Source organism: Triticum dicoccoides, chromosome 3A, assembly GCF_002162155.2.
Source record: "Triticum dicoccoides isolate Atlit2015 ecotype Zavitan chromosome 3A, WEW_v2.0, whole genome shotgun sequence".
NCBI classification, from domain to species: domain Eukaryota; kingdom Viridiplantae; phylum Streptophyta; class Magnoliopsida; order Poales; family Poaceae; genus Triticum; species Triticum dicoccoides.
The window spans coordinates 714,053,097-714,071,069 of record NC_041384.1 but is presented as its reverse complement, the minus strand read 5'-3'; the positions used below and the strand labels follow the sequence as shown (position 1 = coordinate 714,071,069).

General features: G+C 46.7%; 1 pseudogene; it reads right to left on the bottom strand.

Moving 5' to 3' along the window:
• Positions 1 to 6,107: 6,107 nt before the first annotated feature.
• On the bottom strand, positions 6,108 to 7,345 carry LOC119273423 (annotated as a pseudogene).
• Between the last annotated feature and the right edge of the window lie 10,628 nt (positions 7,346 to 17,973).

Here is a 17,973-nt window from a genome sequence, read left to right as displayed (position 1 = left end):
AATCTGACGTGGCCACATGCCAAGACGCCAGCCTCCTCCATGGTTATACTGGAAAGAAAAAACTAGGGGAAGTGTAGCAACGAGAGACAGTAAAAAAGGTTTACGCAGGGTCTTAATCTAAAAAGAATCCTTTAGGACGGGTCCCTACTGCACGTCTGCGCCTGTGTCTCCGTTATGCCGTATCCTGGACGGGCGCCGCACGACGTTCTTCTGTAAAAGAGAGGAACTGAGTTGAAAACGGATTGTGCGGAAAAAGTTTAAAAAATAAGCAAAGTATAAAGTAAGATATGGAAGTTTGAGCTTTATTGTCTCTTATTGTATATGCGTGGAGCCCCTTGTGCGGGGGTATATGGCTTCTAGGCCTGCATCAGTGATGATTTTGCACCGAACTCGTCTATCCGCGTTCGCGGTCTTGAAATGACCTATTTTAAAGTTTTTTGGCCGGTGAGACCATTTTTCTGTGGGGCTGTTAAAGCGGCTGCACTGTCCTCTGCTTAGGGAGGCGCACTTTAGTGCTTTCCCGTCAAAGAAATGATGCCTCGTGGACCGGGCATCTTAAGCGTAAGAGATGCATAATGCGGTATTGCGTTAAATCGAGCGAAAGCTTCGCGTCCCAGAAGTGCTTGATAGCGACTTCAGAACGGGACGACGTGGAAGGTCAGCTTTTCGCGGCGGAGGTTATCGGCGGAGCCGAATGTGACTGTGAGCCAGAGAAAACCCATACAATGGGTGTCCGGGCGCGGTATTACCCCTTGAAAGGAGGTTTTGCTGCGGCGGATTCTTGCTGGGTTTATCCCCATGTGTTGTATTGTATCCTGATATATCAGGTTTAGTCCGCTGCCGCCGTCCATAAGGACATTTGAAAACTTGAGTCCGCCAATTATTGGATCGAGTATCAAGGCAGTCCATCCTACGTTCTTGATATTCCTAGAATAATCTAGCTGATCAAAGGTGATCGGTTTTGACAACCAGTGGTAGGATCCTTTGGGGATGGGCCGTGTGGTGCATACCTTTACGGGCACCGCATGTTTTGTTATGTGAAGTGAGTTCACTGTTTTTACTTCTTGCGGGAAGTTCTTTTGTTTCCTGGTGCTCTGCTGTTGGGGTTCGTCCTCGTCTTCGCTTGGTGTGCTGAGCCCCTTGTGTTCGGCATTAAGTCTGCCGGATTGTTTGAAGACCCAACAGTCTCTGTGGGTATGGTTAGCGGGCTTCGCTGGAGTACTATGTATCTGACATATCCTGTCCAGGATTTTATTTAGGTTGGATGGATCATCCCTGTTATCCTGGGGGGGGGGGGCGATTTTTCCTGATTTTGTCGTGAGCCTTTAAATCCGGCGTTGACTGCCGTGCTCTTCGGACTTTTGTCCTTAGTCCAGCGACGGTCCTTGTTGCGTCGCGGTCTTCCGTTTCCATCCCTGGTTTCGGATGTACTTGGGTCGCTGGGGCTGCACCTTGCCAACCAGCTATCCTCCCCTGCACAAAAGCGGGTTATGAGGTTTGTTAGTGCGGCCATTGTTCTTGGTTTTTCTTGGCCGAGGTGTCTGGTGAGCCATTCGTCTCGGACATTATGCCTAAAAGCTGCTAGGGCTTCGGCGTCCGGACAGTCGACTATCTGATTCTTTTTAGTGAGGAATCTATTGCAGAACTGCCGAGCTGATTCTCCGGGTTGTTGAGTTATGTGACTAAGATCATCTGCATCCGGAGGGCGGACATAGATCCCTTGAAAGTTTGCTCGGAGAGCATCCACGAGCTCTTCCCAGCTTCCAATTGTGTTTTCGGGAAGGCTTTTAAGCCAATGCCGGGCTGGCCCTTTAAGCTTAAGGGGTAGATATTTTATGGCGTGGAGATCATCTCCTCTAGCCATGTGTATGTGGAGGATGTAATCCTCGATCCAGACTCCTGGGTCTGTTGTTCCATCGTATGCCTCTATGTTGACGGGTTTGAATCCCTCTGGGAATTCATGGTCCAGGACCTCATCGGTGAAACATAGGGGGTGTGCGGCACCCCTGTATTTGGGTATGCCGGATTCTGATGATGGCTTCATAGCGTTGCTTACGAGAGCTTGCTTTCTTGGCCCATAAATGGACCTGACTGGGCCATGATGCGGATCCTTAAGTGGGTCGCATGCCGATTTAGGTGCGGCGCCGCTTGTCTCTTTATGGGGTCGTCTATCCGACCGAGTGGCTTTTTCATTTATTGAATGTGAGGGCTCTGAGGCCTCTTCGTCGAATCCAGGCAGTAGCATTCTTTTCGGATAGCTTCTAGTGCGGCGATTGTCGCCGTACTTATCTGTGGCATTGATTACCTTGCTCCATCTGGTCTGGAGTGCGTCTTCCGCTGTTTTTAGCTTCCGCTTCTGCTTTTTTAGGATGCGTGCAGTTGCAACGAGCCTCTCATGGAGATTCTGCTCCGTGAGTTTATTCGGCGTGAGGTCGTCCAGAATGCCGTTTTCGCCTGAGGAGGGATGTTCGGTTTCTCTATCCGTGTTTCCCTGTTCCGACGGTTGCTTTAAGGCCTGCCTGTCGTCTACCGGCTCGTCCTGCTCTATGGTTGGGTTTTTGTCGAGGCGGCGCTTGGGTCGGCGTTTACGCCGACGCCTTGATTGCTTTTCGGGGGGTCAATCTCTCGTCCCCTCCCCTTTTTCCTCGTTGTCGCTTCCTTTAGGGGTGTCCACCATGTACACATCGTGAGATGGGGTGGCGTTCCAGCGCCCTACAGGTGCTGGTTCCTGTTCGTCTCCTATATCGTCGTTCATGCCGTCGATGTCTTCGGAGCCGAAGTCAAGTAAGTCGGTTAAATCGTCGATAGTGGCTACAAAGTGGGTGGTGGGTGGGTTTTGAATTTCCTCTCCGTCCGTATCCCACCCTTGCTGACCGTAGTTCGGCCAGGGCTCTCCTAATAAAGAGAGAGACTTGAGAGAATTCAGGATGTCACCAAAAGGCGAATGCTGAAAGATGTCTGCGGCAGTGAACTCCATTACCGGCGCCCGATCGGATTCGATTGGGAGGGGCGCGGGGGGCTCGGAGTTTGGAGAGAAATCCGGCTCCTTGGAGTCACGGGCCATGCGGAGTGCGGGACCGGAGTTCGGCTCGATCGCCTTTGAGATCGCAGCCCCTGAGGCAGCGTCCAACCGCTGATCCTCGATCGGCGCAGTAGGTTCCGAATTAATGGTCGAAACCGATGTGTGTGCGGCCTCCAAGGCGCTGTCCGGCGGCAGAGTTATATCATGCCCGTCGAGATAGCGCGGCACGCTTGGCTGTGGCTCGAATCTGTCGAAGATCAAGTCCCCGCGGATGTTAGCCGTGTAGTTCAGGCTTCCAAACCTGACCTGACGGCCAGGGGCGTAGCTTTCGATCTGCTCAAGGTGGCCAAGCGAATTGGCCCGCAGTGCGAAGCCGCCGAAGACGAAGATCTGTCCAGGGAGAAAAGTCTCATCCTGGACCGCATTGTTGTTGAAGATCGAAGGAGGCATCGGGCCTAAAGGCGACGACACAGAGGAACTCTCAATGAAAGCACCAATGTCGGTGTCAAAACCGGCGGATCTCGGGTAGGGGGTCCCGAACTGTGTGTCTAGGCCGGATGGTAACAGGAGACAGGGGACACTTTGTTTTACCCAGGTTCGGGCCCTCTCGATGGAGGTAAAACCCTACTCTTGCTTGATTAATATTGATGATACGGGTAGCACAAAAGTAGATCTACCACGAGATCAAGGAGGCTAAACCCTAGAAGCTAGCCTATGGTATGATTGTGTATGGAGTTGATTCTGTCCTACGGACTACAACCCTCCGGTTTATATAGACACCGGATAGAGTTAGGGTTACATAGAGTCGGTTACAATGGTAGGAGATCTTGAATATCCGCATCGCCAAGCTTGCCTTTCACGCCAAGGAAAGTCCCCTCCGGACATGGGACGAAGTCTTCAATCTTGTATCTTCGTAATCCAGGAGTCCGGCTGAAGGTATAGTCCGGCTACCCGAACACCCCCTAATCCAGGACTCCCTCAGTAACGATAGTAGCCCAAGCAGTTACTTCACACAAGAACTGTGACACCTCGTGTGTGACAGAAGTGCTACCTATAAATATTCTCCTCTGCTCTTCGTTGGGACGATTACTTGAGATACTTCTGCGAAGTGGTACACTATCCTGTTTGGCTTGTAGACATCACCGATCTTTGTTAGAGAGAGAGAGAGAGAGAGAGATGTGGGGAAGAAGATGATGGAGTTGGGCATTGTTTCAGAAATTAAGGGGGGTGGAGAGTGTGTGGGACCCACAAGGACACGTGTTGCACTGAGAAGGTGTTCAGCCAGTTGACGTTGAGCGTTTTCCTTTTTATAATATGCAAGAATAAGCATATAATAGCAAAAATTTCACAAAAAAAAGTTTCATAAGAACAATTGAATTAGTGGAATTTGTATTATCCTTAGAAAACAAAGAAAATAAATAAAAACAAAATCAAAATGATGATATTTGCTAAGTAAGAATAAAATAATTTACACACTTATTATATAGCACTTGCATGCATACATTTACAATCCGAAAAATACCCATAAGGACAGAAGAAGAAAGTACTAAAAAACAAAAAAGACATTACAAACAATTTTTTTTTGCATGGTAACATTACAAACATAAATTTATAGCTGCGGGTACGAGACAGCTAAGTAAGAATAAAATAATTATCGCACTTATTATATAGCACTTGCATGCATACATGTACAGTCCGAAAAATACCCATAAGGACGGAAGAAGAAAGTACTAAAAAGCAAAAATGCATAAAAATAGAAAAGCGGAAAATGAAATATAAAAACAAAGGAAGAGAGGGAAGGGCTGATTCGTCAGATGGCCTAAATAGATATAGCTCGGTCGCACAGCTAACCCGGCATCAGTCCATGAAGGAATTGACTGAACCCCAAATTTAGGTTAGTCAAAAATTCCTAGCTTGAAACAAGACATAGCACACAACAGACAAAAGAAAAATAAGCATGAATCTTGGAGCAACAATCAATGGCCAGAAAAAATCAACTGGCCTGAATTCAATTTTCAGGCGCCTTACATAAAGCTCAAGTGATATAGTAAACTTGTGTATATAATACAATAGACATTACAAACAATTTTTTTTTGCATGATAACATTACAAACATAAGTTTATAGCTTTCTTGCATAGTAATACGTGTCTCATTCATATCACAAAGAACAAAAATACAAGTCACGTAAAAACCGACATGACAAAACTGAAAAGATAACAGAACATTTCTGAACTTGACACCAACGTCCGTCACCTGCCTCCGGCACCACCACAACAGCCACCGAAGAAAAGAATGACGAATCACCTCCTCACCCGAGCTCGACGCGGCTCCATCGCTGATATGCAGCTTTGCAGACCTCGAAGGTGGCTCATCAAAAGTGAAGCCATTGCCGTTGAACGAATCACACCGGGGCAACATCCCGGACACGCCATCGAACTCCAGATCTGGCACCCCCACCACGACTAAGACGCCGAAGGAGGAAACCATATCCGCCATCCACGAACCACGAACCCAGCACACGTTTCGTTTTCTAGATGTCATCGATGCAGACCACAATATGCATCCGCTCCTGGACTACCTTCCAAGCTCCACGCCGACGCTTGAGCAAACGTCGTCGCAACGATGGAGCCCGAGGACACAGGTCCACCACGAGGATGCCGCCGCCGCCACGCCATCCTTACTTGAACAGACTGGTTTTCAAATCTATCCCCAACCATAGGACCGATGGCCTCGTCAAGGAAGGATCCGAAGAATCTTTATTCAGCGCAGCCATCGTCGCCGCCGAAGCGAAGACGATGAACAACGTAAAACCCTAAACTACAGGGAGTAAAAACGATCCACGCGCATGGATACGGCGACTCTCCTCATCACCGACGACAAAGGTCGCCAGCGAAGAAGAGCCGTCGGAGGACAGCGCTAAAAGATGGCCTCTCCTGGCGGCGGCTAGGGTTCCAGCCGCCACGGAGCAGGGAGGAGAGACTTCTAACATAAATTTATAGCTGCAGGTACGAGACAGAATAGCTATACGTACAGTATATATACCAGCCTTCTCCTCCAAATCCCACAAACTAAAGTTGTCACGTGTATCGACGCAAAAAAAAAATTGTCACGTGTATATGTATACAAGGATAGTAGGACACGATAAATGATAACACACATAGCTAGCACACGACGAGGACACGCACCGGACGTCACAGGCGACGTCTCAGCTATATAGCTTAGCACAAGAAATCCATGCATGCATGGACGTGCATGCCTTCCATGGATCATCGAACGCGATCAATCATCGAACTGGACGTCGGAGCTGTACACGGCGTCGGCCTGCCAGTCGGCGGGGATGACCTGGTCGGCGACCAGCGACCTGCCGTAGCCGTTGGTGACGCGCAGCGAGAAGGGCCCCCGCAGCGGGCGACGCGTGTCCAGGCGCCAGATGGAGCCCCACGAGTGCCTCATCGGCCTCCATGCCCCCGTCGGCTCGCCGCCGTCCATGAGGTCCACCTGCGCCACGTCGCCGTCGCCGTTCGCGTACTCCACCAGGATCGCCAGGTAGTTCGGGTTCGACCCCTTCTCCACGTAGAACGTCACCGACAGCCCCGGGTACTGGCACGGCACCCTCTTGAACTGCATGTCGATGATGCCGGCGTGGCGGAGCTCGTCGTTGCGGCCGTCCTTGGCCATGGCGCCAAAAGCAGTGCCGCTGAGGTCGAAGTGGTAGCGGGCGACGGGGTAGTAGTTCATGTCCGTGATGATCACCGTCTCGGGGACGCCGGAGCACGCCGGGTGAGCCTTGCCCACGCACCTTATCTGCACGCAAACACAATGGAACGCGACGATCAAAGACCCATCAGCACTCTACTGTCAGTGTGAAGCAACTGCAATGCCGGTTCTGACCTGGTAGCAGGAGCCGCATCCCTTGCCGTCCTTGAAGAGCGGCTCGTTGCCGACGTCATGGCGTTGAACGGCGGCAGGTTCACGTTCTTGAATCCACACGCGCCACCATTGTCGTCCGGCCCGGCGCCATCACTGCGCCATACCAGGTGGCCCTCGCGTCTAGCCAGCCGCCGGAGGAGCTGTTGGTGCGGCCGGAGCCGGAGCCGGAGCCTGGGCTGGGAGTAGCGGGCACAGGTGGAGGTGTAACGGGGACGGGGCTGGGGGTAGCGGGGGCACGTGTAGGTGTAGGTGTGGGGGCAGGTGCGGGTCCAGGGCAGCCGCAGCAGCCATTGGCGGCGAGCAGGCAGAGGAGAGCGACCCCGACGGCGTAGGAGGAGGAGGTCGCTGCCATGGCTCGCTTGCTTGCTGGTCTAGCTGGTTACTGATCGAAGGCCCTACTCTGGTCTGGTGGTTAATGCCGTTGGGGAGCTATGCACAGAAACTCGATACACTTTGAATTAGCTCACGAGAGAGAGGTTTTGCGCAGCGAACTTGCATGCTACTTTTCTGCTTCTTCTTCCTTTTATTTCTAAACTTAACGAGATCATGCCGCGGCTCTGGCGCTCCTACCGGATCGTGCCATCCCACGATCGAGCACACAGTCCACGGCCTCCCTACATTCGCTCCACGGATCGCACAAGCTGCGTCTTGGGGAAGCCACTAACAACCTGACGGGAAAAGCTAACTGAATCCTAACTGAAAGCTACTACAATGCAAAGTCTGAAAAACCTGAAACTTGTCACGCTAGCTATACTAGCTTATTGTGCAACAAACTCCCCCTAAGCTAGGTTGGCTGGTACCTGATGACTCCCACGCGGTCGCGCATCTCTTGAAACTGAGTTCGCCCTAGCGCTTTCGTGAGGATGTCAGCAAGCTGATCGCCAGTCCGCACATACTGAACATTGATGCCGCCGTCCTCGACGCACTGACGGATGAAGTGGTAGGGCAGCTCAATGTGCTTGCTCCTATCATGGAAGACAGGGTTTTTGCTCAGTGCAATCGCTGACTTGTTGTCAATGCAAAGCCTGGTGGCGCCGTCGTCACGCCCGAGCAATTCTCCGATCAGCCGCCTGAGCCAGATGCCCTGACAGGCGGCTCCAGCCGCGGCGACGTACTCTACTTGGCACGAGGAGAGTGCGACGATCTTCTGCTTGGCAGACTGCCACGACACCGGACTGCCTCCGAGGAAGAAAATGGTGCCGCTGGTGCTCTTGCGATCATCCATGTCTCCCTCGAGATCAGAGTCGCTGTAGCCGACGAGCTCCGTGCCACGCACCTGCTGAGCATAACAACACCCCAGCTATTGTGTGCCAGCGATGTACCTGAGTAGCTGCTTCACAGCGGCCCAATGCTCGCTCGTCGGTTCCTCCATGAACCTGTTGCCGTACCCAACGGCGTTGGTGAGGTCCGGTCTTGTATGAGTGAGGTAGCGCAGGCTCCCCACCACGCTCATGTAGTGTGTGGCGTCCACGGGCTCGCCGGTCCCCTCCCGCCTGAGCTTTAGGTGTGGCTGCAACAGCGTGGCCACGCCTCAAGCATGTATATTTTCATGTTTGAATTCATGTTTAAGCATGAATTCAACTCACACGAATTCATACATCTGACGCGAGCAAAGGGGCATCCATGGGAAACTACACACACCAGAAGCAGAACCAACGGCTAAGTGTACAAAAGAGCAACAAAAACGCACCAAAATACAACTACCAACAATCCACAGACCTAGTTCTGGAAGCTACGCCAACAGAGACAAGGAAAATCGCAGGAGAGAAGGGGAAGAGACAAGAACAAGCAACGGCGGGATCGCTGAATCGCATGAGGAAAGGGGGAGCGACAGGGAAAATCAAGCTCGAGTAGAGAGGCATCTCGGACATGGCAAGAACCCGACGGGATCGCCTCCTCTCCCCCGCCGCTCGAACGCCTCTGCCTATCGCTCCCTCTAGTCTCTACACCTCTCCCTTTTCGAAACAGTGCGCCCAAAATGAAATGGAGAAAAAAATCAAAGGGGAGGGGGGAGGAAAAGTGTTAGAAAGAGACAAAGGTAAGCGGAAACGGGCTACCCGAAAATAAAACCGCGCCCGACAACAGGAACCGCGCCCAAAAACCACAGATCTTAGTGCGAGATCGGACAGACAGAAAATTGAATGACAACGAATTAAAAACACTGGAGTGTAAAATAGCTAATCCGTTTTTCAATGGCTTGCCTATTTTAACAGCATTTGGGCCCACTAATAGTTCAAACATGAATTCAACTCACATATATTTCAACGCATGTGGAATTTTATACGCAAAAGATTCCCAAGACATTTTACAGAAAAATCAGAAATGTAGTACTATGTATGCATTTACAAGACTTGTTTTGTAGGTTGAGTTTCGGTTAACAACAAACGGCTGCTACTTGCAGACGCCCATCACTCACTCCGCAGCGCCCATTGGCGAGCTGGATACGGCACGTCTCTCTGGGCCACTCTGCCCGTCTACGTCCTGCCACCTAGGCTAGGCCAGACAGTACGTACTCGCCACATCTCTGTCGCACGACTAATAAATAGTAGTACTGCTAGCCCGTAGAGGTAGGTGGATAAATGCGTGAAACCATCGACATAAACGAGGATGGATGGGCACGCAAAAGCTTTTTAACATCGAGTTGGGCGGGCCGTTTCTGTCAGCGCTATGTTGTGTGCAGCGAAAGATGACAGCTATCGCTCCCTGCATTGCCCTGCCATCCACGTTAGCTGACTAACCCTGGGAAGTATGGCGCCATGGGCGACCAACTTCATTTTTAGCCGCGCATCGTTGATTATTTTTCACCAAGTTCTACAAGTTGGTTCAAAAATATATAGATTTTGCGTCACGGAAAGCAATGCCGCCGGGTTCAAATGTGAATTTGCGATTATCAGAAAATATACAGTAGAAAAAAAACAGGGAGGGAAAGTTCAGTTTTGGAGATGCCGCCAAACCAAACTACAGGTTATACAAAAAATGTAAAATGGCTTCGTTGGCTGCGACGGTTTGTTCAGAGCAACTGCAATATTTTTAGGGCCCTCTTAGTGTGACGAAATCCATCATCGTTAGGCCAGACACAAGTGACTATGTCACCGGGATGATGGAATGCTGCCTAACATGTCATATTATATTTATCTTTTTCTTTATAGCATGGACATTTGGAATTTTATATTATTCAAAACAATAGTCTAATTTTGACATGATAACTTAAATACTCAATCATATCAACAAGCAATTATGTCTTTCAAAATATCAACGCTAAAATAAGCTATCCCTAGCCCATCATGCTCAATCATTGATCCATTCATGAAACACACTCGCATATTAACTACACCCAATAATCAAGGACGATCATATTGCCTCCTAGTTGGTGCTTTTATAAGAGAAGATGGAGACTCAAATTCAAAAATAAAAATTTCATAAAGTAAAAGAAAGACCCTTCGTACATGGGAGTAGGGATTTGTAGAGGTGCCAGAGCTCAAAGAAAAAATAAAGAGATAAAAACATTTTGGGAGGTGTGTCCTTCCAACCAACGAAAACGACTTAGAGTTCCCAACACTTTCCATGCTAGATATATCATAAGCGGTTCCCAAACAGAAAATAAAGTTTACTGCCTTTTCAACCATACTTTCAGTTTCCATGGCTAGCCGTATCCACGGTTGCCTTCCATACCAACACTTTCCATGAAATTTATTATTTGCAAAAAATATATGCTTGATAGGTCTACATGCATCCTTGCTTCAAGCTTTCTCTCAAAGTTTTGCACTTCTGCTAGACTCAAAGACTATATGTACATCATGCGAAAAATACATGGATGATCTGTCATTGCTTCAAGCTTTCTCTAACAGCGTGAAGTACTTCATAGGCTATATGGCTTATTGTAAATAAGTGGACAGATAAAAATTGGAAGATAGGTGCAGGAAGGGAAAATAGATATACCCCCAAATTTAGCCGGGGAAATACTGGGCTCAACTCCTTTGGTAGTGTATTCAGCAAACTTAGAAAATGAAACCAAAAGAATACTTTCCATTGCAAGATATATTTATTTCCCTAATAGACAAGAAATGTGGGTGACAATATTAGTATTAAAGAAGAAACATGCATTAGTAACAACAGTAAATTGACAGAGAATGACAATCGCATGATCTTGGCACAAACCGCAAGATCATAGTTGGGTTCAGCATGTTATTGGAAGATGTCACGGATTTAAAAATCAAGATTATTTACCCTGCACAACTTCAATACTTACCATCTTGTTTAAGCCATCATATTATGCATTTCCTAGGCGTTGGAATAATGCAAATATCAAACAATAGAGTTGTTGCTGCTAGATCAAAGTAGTTACTTACCAAGGTAGACATAAAGTTATGCACCAATATAATGAAAGAAATAATGTATGGCAATATATATTTATGCTCATAAGGAAACCTGTGGAAATTTAAATGTTTTAGTTTCTGTCCAAGAAAGAAAGATAGAAGAAGCAGGATCAGGCATAGACCTACCAGATTGTATCATCACCATCGGCCGTTCAGTCATGTCATTCTTCGCAACCACGCCACTTCATGGGCCGAGACTCGTTAAGATTGCTTGCAGGACATGCACCCGCTATATGAGAAACTCCAATGCTTTTGAGGCCCTACCAAAACAACTGAAACTCAGATCCTATCATACATTTTTTTCTTGATTTACAACATTGTTGATGAAGGTGAAATTTGGTGGTCATTAGCATATATTGTGAATGTCATGTGAGTATGTTCTTGATTCTTCGATACGAAGAAAAAGAATAGGTGGATGATGACCCACAAGTATAGGGGATCTATTGTAGTCTTTTCAATAAGTAAGAGTGTCAAATCCAACGATGAGCAGAAGAAAATGGCAAGCGGTTTTCAGCAAGGTATTCTCTGCAAGCACTGAAATTATCGGTAACAGATAGTTGTGTGATAAGATAATTCGTAACGGGTAGCAAGTAACAAACGTAACTAAGGTTCAGCAAGGTAGCTCAATCCTTTTTGTAGCAAAGAACAAGCCAGGACACACTCTTATATAAAGCAAAGCGCTCCCGATGACACATGAGAATTATTGTCAAGCTAGTTTTCATCATGCGCATATGATTTGCGTTTGTTACTTTGATAATTTGATATGTGGGTGGACCATTGCTTTGGTGCTGTCCTTACTTGGAGAAGCCTCCCACTTATGTTTAACCCCTCTCGCAAGCATCCGCAAATACGAATGAAGAATTAAGAATAATCTAACCATGGCATGAAACATGTGGATCCAAATTAGCCCTTTACGAAATAACGCATAAACTAGGGTTTAAGCTTCTATCACTCTAGCAACCTATCATCTAATTATTACTTCCCAATGCCTTCCCCTAGGCCCTAATCATGGTGAAGTGTCATGTATTCGACGTTCACATAACACCACTAGAGGATAGACAATATACATCTCATCAAAATATCGAACAAATACCAAATCCACATGATTACTTATAACAAGACTTCTCACATGTCCTAACTAATACTCATGATCATGCGCTAAGAAAAATTAAGTAGGGTTGGTTAGATGACTATGATGATGATGAGTATGACTTGTTATTATGATAACGAGTAGAAGTTGTATAATGATGATGAGTAGGACTTGTTATTATGATACCAATGATGACTTATTTATTATTATGATGATGCATATGCTAAGTTGTTATATGAGCATGATGAGTTATTATATATACTAGTCGTCAACCACGGGCTTGCATATTGAGATTGTCGTGATGTCCATATATTTTTTGGATTTGTTTGTCTTATAATTGATGTCACAATCATAATCATCTATCTTGAACCTTGCCAGATGCTTAATCAATTTTTTTGCTTCTGCATAAAACATGGTGCAAGTTGTTGGTGCACTCAAATCACATATCTTTAGCTTATGTTTCTACATATAATTAATATGGGATATATATGTTGGTACCTAAGAACTTACTATATAAACAATGAAATATTATCAATGCGCCTTCGACGTCTGCACTCAGGTTCCTTTTCACACATGGGATTGTAGAGGTGGTTGCCTTACATTTGCAGCATCCTTAGTAGTACCACCCTTCTGGTGTATTAATCCATTTAATTGTTTCTTACACAGTAGAGAAGTTTCATATTGGGAAACGTTTTACGCCAGCGTGTCGGCCGAAAAGTTCGGATGGTCACAGGCGCGGCATTCGTTGCCCACCAGATCGTTGCCCACCTCTCGCTGCTTCCACGCTCCTTTTTTGCCTTATCTTCTTCTCCACCTCCCTCCATTATCCTCTTCCTCTGTCACTCCCATTCCCTCTCTCTCTCTCTCTCTCTCCAGCAAGAGAAGTCCCTCCATGAGATTCAGCAGCCGGGAGGAGTGCACATCTACGCCCGCTCATCGCCATCGGCTGCCCGCAGCTGAGTGGCGCTGCTCTCCATGGCCAGCGCAGCCGGATGTGCTAGCCATCATGGCCAAGCTGCAACCGACCACGTTGACGGCGAGTTTTCGCTACAACCATGGTTTTGGTTTGCTGGAACTGGCCCTTGGTTTTGCTACCACCCATCCCCATATGAAATCTGCTTTCATGGTATTTTTGCTGGAACCGGCGATCGATTTTGCTACAATTGTTCTGTTTTTCAGTTACCACCGGTGTTTACATCCATCTCCATGACATACGAGACTGGCGGCTGTGTTTTTTGATGCAACCTTTTTCAGTTTTTGTTACCACAAGCGTTGACAATTGCTGCATTCATTTTTTCATGAGATGCTACATCACCTATTTTTTCCCGGTTGAGTTTTTTGCTACAACCATGTTTTGATTTTGCTTGAACCAAAGACAAATTTTGCTACATCCATGTTTTGATTTTGCTGGAACTGCACCCAATTTTTGCTACATCCACCCATAGTGGTGTTGGTCGACAGCGGCGATGGCTATCTTTTTGCTGCAAGCGTCTCAGAATTTTGCTACTACCGGAGAAGTCATTTGCTACTACTAAAGTTTTTTCTGTACCAGCAATTTCATGCTACAACCACAACTTCATTTTGCTGGAACCAGGGTTTCAAATGATTCAATAGGGTGAGGCAACACTGAGCTGTCTTTTTGCTAGTAATAATAAAGCATGGATTGACTTCATGGGTTGATCGTCAAAATACATTTCTTCCCGTGAATTTACACTTTCAGTTTGACCCTAATAATGAAGCATGGATTGACTCCATGGATTTACCGTTATAATACGCTTTTTCCTGTGAATTTATGCTTTCAGTTTGAATTGAAAACATATATTTGAGATGATACTAATTCGGGAAACCATATGTAGTTTCGTCTGAGTAACAACATCTCGTGTATCAGTGAAAAATATGTGTTCGAGTTAAGTATCGATCACGCGACCTCAGCTTATGTACATCCAGCTGTAGCCAGCCGCACTATAATAGGCCAATGGTGGAATCTGATTCCTTTCATATATTAGTCCCACCTCGCTCCTTTAAATCAAATCCCATCAATTTATATACACAAGTGAGTTGAACTAGAATGAACTAGTCAAAAGAGTCCCATTAAGTCCAACTCAAAAGGAGAGAAGAGACCACATAAAGGCAGGGAGTTGGGGAAGGGACATGGCGGCCGCTCTGACGGATTAGAGCAAGTATAATAGAGCTGAGTCAGCGGGCTATAAGAAATAAACTAGTATATTTGTGCTTAGTTGGAGAAAAAAAAGAGAAGAGAGAAGATAAGCGGGCTCTTGATGAAGAGCCAGCTCTAGCACAAACTCCTAGGCACTTTGTGAGAATGAAAAATGGGCCACATAACAAAAAAAGTAGTACACTCTTTTGATCTATTATTGTACATGTTGACTATAAAATGAACTATAAATGACATGGCACTGGCTTATAGCCAACAGCTGGCTATACTATTAATCATGCTTTTATAGAGATGCCGTCGTTTAAATGTACACGTAGCATCACAGTAAATGTAAATATTGAGGCGTGAGGCGGTGTGGATTATGAGAACCTATCAGTGGCGATGCCAAGCGCTCCCTTTGACCCCACAACACTCACAAGCTGGGCAGTAGTTCCACCATTCGAACATGTACGGCGACGACGGCGGCCAACTAATCATGAACGCATGGCATCAATGCATACAACTTCTAATTATCTGGCATCGGCTGCTCCGATTAGTTTTCTCCTCCATCCAAAGCTCTTTTTTCTATTTATCTTAATTAGAAGACGATAAATCATGATGAGACGCCCTTTTAGTTCACAGAAAATGCCTCTAATTTTAATATTCTTCATGTGAGATTTTAATCAGTTATGAAATAGTGTTTCAGGGTCTTGCTACACAATTAGTTGCATAGGATCATCTTATGTGCATGTATCGGTTGTGCCATGGTAAGCATTCGTTTATCCAAAAATCAAAAAGTACCAATGAGCATTTTCTATAAAGAATTTTTACATTGCTCTTTTCTCTTTGTGTATGTGTGTATATAAAAGAAGCAGCTATGCTTCTTTGGAGATTGTGTTATTGTGGAGAAATTTCGAGCTATTATGCATAATTTGTTTTTCTACACAATGTGGTATTGAGGATTGTGCTTCTTTTACTTAAATGCTGTAGTTAAAATAAGGACATGTCTAACAATTTGCCCATAATAAAGCAGCCCCCACAACGGAATCGAATGCTTGTGGTTGTGTGAGCATCGACGACGGTGGGCATGGGAGTTTTCGGTAGAAGATTTGGAGCACTAGCACGTAGCTAGCCCTTGAGTGAGCTATCAATGGCAATGGCAAGTGTGGTGTCTTCATGTCATCCTTGCTCGATTATGAAGCCGATGTTGTTCATAGATGTACATCGAAGTCGTCGGGTGAGGGGGGGGGGGGTGTCAACCAACGAACTCGGGTACATCGGGTTGGGTCGAGTGTGTAGTAAGTTGCTCAGATATCATGCCTCTCCATGCATTTTCCCTTCAAAAATGAAATTGCTACCTCTTGGCCATTAGAACTGCTAATTCTGTAGTTAATGTTGATCAGACAAAATAATTTACTCGGACACATGCCATGATTCTCAAATGATCCATCATTTTTTGTTAGTGGCAACTATTCTTCCACGACACGGTTCCTTGACCCGGCCAATCTTGATTGATAGGAATCATTATTTTCTCCCGTTGCAATGCACGGGCATTTGTGCTAGTGTAATATGAATGTCTACCAATGGAGATGACCTGAACGAGAACTTCCTTGGAGAGGTTATTCAACAGATATCCAAGTACTTGTTGTCCATTTCTGACCGAAACAGAGGATTTGGCGTGATCTAATCTTTCCCATCCTTGACCTTGGTGGTCTGGACTTTGGCGTGTTCTGGCATGGATCCATCGGCATAGCCAAAGACCCCAGCACCTCTTAGTTGTGGCATCACCTGGGCACGCCACAACACATAGTTGGTGCGGGATAGCTTCTCGGTGACATGACTAAGGCCGGCCCGGGAAGCATCGGAGGAGGGCGACATGGCAAGAGCTCGTTCAGAACGAGTGGTGGCTAGATGTGATGGAAAGAGGAGGCTCTGTATGCCATGTAAACTTCTGTGAAGCTTCATATTTATTTGCGGGTCGAGCCTGTGTGTTAAATTGACAGGGACAGTCCCTGGATATGCATATAGGTTGTTGTGCTCGATTACATCTTGAGAATGAAGAAATATCTAAGGGAGAGATAGATACCATGCGGTTACAAACGAGAGAATTCTAACTCTATCCCTAGCTAACCTCCTGCCGAAGACAGCCTTGATAACGTGGCAACCTGGATGACATTATGTCATTTAACAACTTCATCGCCCACAATTCAACTCTACAATGTGGAATAAGTGGGGCTTAATAGCACCGATCAGCACAAGCGGCCGCAAAAATGCTACTACCTCCGTTTCAGTTTATAAGTCCTACGCGTATACCTAGATTGCCAATTTTATCACCTTAATATAAACTATATAACACAAAAATTATACGGTTTGAAAATAGAGCATCTGAAGTTTATATTGATATATTTTTTGTAATATATGACTTGTATTAAGTTGGTTAAATTAACGACCTAGGGACACGCGCACACTCTGTAAACTGAGAGAGAGGTAGTAGACGTACACGGTCAGCCCTTCCTCCCCCGTAATTTCACCAGTGTGGGGCCTAGTCCTTACCCTTCCAATTAAAACATGACAGTTCACAAATCAGCCCACAAACTTAAGCAAGCGTTCGCACGTCTAGCAAAACTCCTAGTGTCCGTTATTATAAGTCTTCTTTGAGATTCCAATGCGGACTATATACGAAGCAAAATAAGTGAGTGTACACTCCAAAATATGTCCATATGAAATTTCTAAAAGGTCTTATATTTAGAAAAAAACCATTTTACTACGTTGAACAAAGTTGATGGTTCACATAACCCCCTCATGTCCAAAATGGTTCCCTTAACCCCTTAATAAAACCAATCCCCTTCAATAGTCACGCCAAGTGGATTTGGTCGGGTCGTTTTGCTGAGTTGGACTCGGTCAAAGCTGTTTTGTTGGTGTGGGGTTTCCTCCTCCTTCCCACTGCAGCCTTGGGCCTCTCCGGCCGGACACGCGCATGTCCTGGCCACCAGCCGCGACATATATGGGGACCCGGGGTCGCTTAGGGTGACCTATACGTCGGGCTAGGGCTGAACAAGGAGCACCGCAGCTCATTATTTTCCTCCCTCTCTCAGATTCGAACACCGCAGAACGCCGACCGGCATCGACGTAGCCACCAGCCACCCCTCGCCAAACCACCGCGCCCAGAGCCTCCAAAATCTCACGTCGTTCCTCTGCACCAAAGGATTCGATCCCGAATACCCGGAACTGAGCCAATTGAGCTCTCTTCTCCAGCTGCGGTCGTCGGACGCCGACCAATAATTTGCTGCGCATAGACGAGGCCCGGCCTAGCCTTCGCCTCCATTAGACTCGCGGTGAGCCTCTCCTAGTTTTCCCCCTCCTCTAGAGCTCGCACTCGTGATGTAGCCGTCGTCCACG